Source organism: Lactuca virosa, chromosome 9 (assembly GCF_052849685.1).
Source record: "Lactuca virosa cultivar CGN04683 chromosome 9, Lactuca_virosa_CGN04683_v6, whole genome shotgun sequence".
NCBI classification, from domain to species: domain Eukaryota; kingdom Viridiplantae; phylum Streptophyta; class Magnoliopsida; order Asterales; family Asteraceae; genus Lactuca; species Lactuca virosa.
In genome coordinates, this window is record NC_136434.1 from 170,546,491 (window position 1) to 170,550,931 (window position 4,441).

Genomic DNA, 4,441 nt, shown 5'->3' on the forward strand with positions numbered 1-4,441 from the left:
ACCTATTGCTCCGGAAAAAATCTGTTTTAACTGTCTATGTCGTTCCGAGGTATTATGTCTTGTTGGATTAGGAGTTGTTGGTACTATAATTTCTTTTGCAAAACACATCATTGCAGTTAGGACCTCATGAAAACATTGATGAATCGTTTGTGTGGAGTGATGAAATCTTCCCTTAACTGCGCGAAAACGTTCATTATGTCCTATAACATGTAATAATATAGTCATCTTCTCTTCAATGCTTATTGTCTTACTAGCTTACAACCCATTTTTTTGGGTAAAATGGTTGCATAATAATACAAACGCCTCCTGTGTAAGACACATCATATCGTAACATTGTATAGGGTCTCCGTACATCAAATCTTGCGTATACGCATACCCGCTTGAATCGTCATCTCTTATTCTATGAATTCTGATTAGCCTACGCCGGTTTAACCTTAACCAATAAAACACAAGTAAAAGAAAAGATAGAACTTCACCATCAGAAACCATACTTGACCTGTTACAAACAATTACAGATAACTTGTTAAAGAAAAAAAATTCATGCACGAAAAAACTAGTAAACATCATCCAAAGTAACAAAAGTCATGTAACAAAAAACTAGTAAACATCATCCAAAGTAACAAAAAACTAGTAAACATCATCCAAAATAACATCCAAAGTGACAAAAAACTAGTAAACATCATCCAAACTAGTAAACATCATCAAAGGTAACCAAACTTCCTACCCGCACCCATCACCCATGACTCACAACTAGTAGGCGAAAGTCGTAATCAAACTTTCCTAACATCGGCACTTTCACCGAATAGCAAAAGAGTGGTCTTGTGTCTTTCATCTTCTTCTCCCCATTCCATTTTGTTCAATTTCTCCATACATGCATCAACATCCTTATCCATTTCAATTTTTTCAATTCTTTCATTTTTTCCCACTAACGACCTTGCAAGCTTAACAATCTCCTCTTCAACTTCTAATGCCCTTGCATCTCTTTTTTTTCCACCAACTCTTTTGTTTCCACCAACTTCCTTATTTTTTGAACACCCCGAAGATTCTTCACTTGCACCTACGTGTTGTGTTGAGGTTTCCATTGGAACATCCTCATCAAAATCATGGGCACTAAACTCTTCTACAGGACGAGGGAGTGTAAAAGATGGCCCCCAACTTTGAAAGTCGGTTGAGGTCCACCCTTCAAATAGTTGGGTGCAAAGATCAGGGAACAGCATGGGTTTAGTTTTCAATGACAACACGAACTTGTTCAACTGTTTACACATTTTATAAATATTAGTATATGTTATAAAAATAATCATACTAGTATTTGTTATAAAAATATTACCTTCCCCTCTTCCTTCCATTGTTCATCGGTTAGATTAAATTTATTTTTTATAGGATCATATATATTGTCGGGTTTATTTTTCAGTTTCACCCAAGCAACATACTTTGATTTGTAGTAGTCAAAGTTGTTTCTCATTTGCTTCTGATCAACCTCTTTTCCATGTTCGTTTATCAATTTTTCGCGTATTGTCTTCCATGAACTTGCCTTAAGCCCAAAACCCTCACAACCATTAGTGGTTAGTTCATGGATACACGCATCAAGAAAAGTTTTGTCCTCACTCTCGTTCCAAACCAACATCCTAAAACATTAATATTTAAAGTAATTTATCATAACTTTTATCATGATGAAGAACAATTTCAAACATAAAACAATTTTCTACTAATCAAATCAACATGAACCATTATGCTCTTGTTTAACAAAATATCAGAATTGATCGAGACTTTTGGCCAATATATCGATTTCAACTTCTTTTGATTTGCTTATTTAAGCTCATAAGTAAACCATGAATTTTTCTATATTTATAGAATACGTGCATTTTAGGCTTGTAAAATACCTGTCAACAATCATCATCATTAATGACAACATTACAATCTCTAAATCCATTATCACCTTCTTGTATTTCACCTACTAACCAATTCTTTTTTATATTCTTTCTGATGTATCGCATAATGATTGCTATCATAACATGTAGTAACAAAACCATAAGCATTATTTGATCCAAATTCTTCTCTTTATCAATCAATTTATGAACAAAAGGAACTGCGATCTCCACTTTCTTCTCACTACATCACTTTCTCACCAAAGTGATTGGATAGCTTATAAACAAACAGGGCCTAAGTTCACATGAAACAACTCCTTTTTCAATTTTCGAAATCTAACCTCTAACTGTGGTGAAATTGAATGAGCATATCATTTTGAAGCATCTAAATTCATCAATTAGAAAAATCTATTACTTGAATTGTATGCAAAAAAACTTGTTTTGTGGCAGCGAGAGATGGCAACGAGAGAAATTGATTTTGATTTCATAGCACAAAGAATCTCATATTTCATAACATCAAAGCATAACCGATTTTTATTTCAAAAATTATTAACATACAAGGAGAAGAATAGCTAACCTGTTTTGATGAATTACAGTGACCATGAACGACAGGGAAAGCGAGAGAAACTGATCGGAGATGGGGAGCTCTCTTTAGCGGGTGAGATGGTGGCGAGAAGGCGGCTACATGGGGGCGAGAAAGCAGCGACCGACGATATGACGGGGAACCGTTGATGGAGGAGGCGGCGATTTGTGTCTGTGCACTTTTTTTTAGGTTACAATGGAAGATGGAAGAATGGGTAATGAGGGAAGAAACAATACAGAGGAGGGTGGGAACGTCTTTATTCCCAGTCAGCAAATGTTACAAAGCTGACCGGGTAAGAAAAATGAGCCACACATCTGACCGAGAAAGCACACCATCAAACAGCGACTGTCTGACCGAGTCAGACCAAATCGCTGACTCAGACCGGGTCAGACAGGTATCAAACACACCCTTAGTTATACTCACCGATCATTGATTCCCTTAAATGTGTGAAGTTAGATAATGAAATCATTATTGCATCTTATTTGGTATTTCATGACAAATAATATGTATACGTCCAAATGCTAAAAATTGCAAAGAACTTTCATTGATTTAAGACGAAATTACATAAATGGTTCATATAATTTAAAAAAAGATTCCATATGGTTAAAATTAAGTAATGACGAGTCTAGAACGGAAAACCATATAGTTCACCATTTGAATAAAATAGATACAAAATAAAATGAAATACAAAAAATACTAGTTGTGGTCTGTGTCAAACCGTATAAGCAAAATATATATATATATATATATATATATATATATATATATATATATATATATATATATATATTTAATGTTCTTACAATTCTACCCGATGAGGTCTTATATATTGATATATTTTAACAATTGTATAAATATGTTTTAAAACCGAAACCGATCTCAAAAAAATTTGTTAAGAACACGATTGTTTTTTAAAAACCTTGTTTATGTTAAAACAGTGCACCTCTACTTTGAATAGATTAGTTATTTGTGCTATTGAAATATAAAATATGGGCTTTAAAAATCTTTATTTATACATATGTTATTTATTTATTTATTTGCAAAACATTGTGAAAATAATTAAGGTATGTCATATATATATATATATATATATATATATATATATATATATATATATATATATATATATATATATATATATATATATATATATATATATATATATATATATATATATATATATATATATATATATATATATATATAGAGAGAGAGAGAGAGAGCTAGGTTCAAGTATTCTAACAAATTATTGTGTGGATGTAGGGATGAATGTGGACCAATCAAAATTTAAAATAAAAATAAATAATTAAATAAATAAATAAGGGTAAATAGGTAATTTGATAATTAGTTTCTACAAATAATATCCTATAATTATGGTAACCATTGACTTCAGCTACCTAGGTTTTCTCCATCCATCGTCGGCTTTTTAATTTTTATTTGAAGACCACATGAGAAATCGATGCCAACACCATTACTGCCGAGGTTGAAGGGCACATCCGACAGCCCCCAGCCATCGGAACATCACTATCACATCTCTGAGAAACCCCAACGCACAATCGATTGACACCATCAACTACTACAATCGGCGATGCTCTATCACCGCCACAACCTATCTCAGACATCAGTTTCTCTATTGCCGATACACCAAAGGATCTCGATCCAGAGAAAGAGAGAAGGCGTTCGTTGAAGGCATGGGTAATTGGGAGCAGATGAGGAAAAAGGTCGGGATACGCTTGAAATTCCCCTTTTGTTCAACAATTGTACACAGTGAGGAGTCTGCCGGCAATGACAGCAATCGGTGGAGGAAGCGTTTCCTCATATTCAAACTCGACATCGTCTACTTACTCTCATCGGTGGTGGTGGTCCCTGCTTCATCGTCACTCCGCTCCCGCCTTCCCTATCCGTTTACTATGCCGATTCTTCTATCGCTCAAAATTCAGGTATATGCTTGTATCTGTGTGCATGAATTGATTATTTCAGTCGATTCAATGTC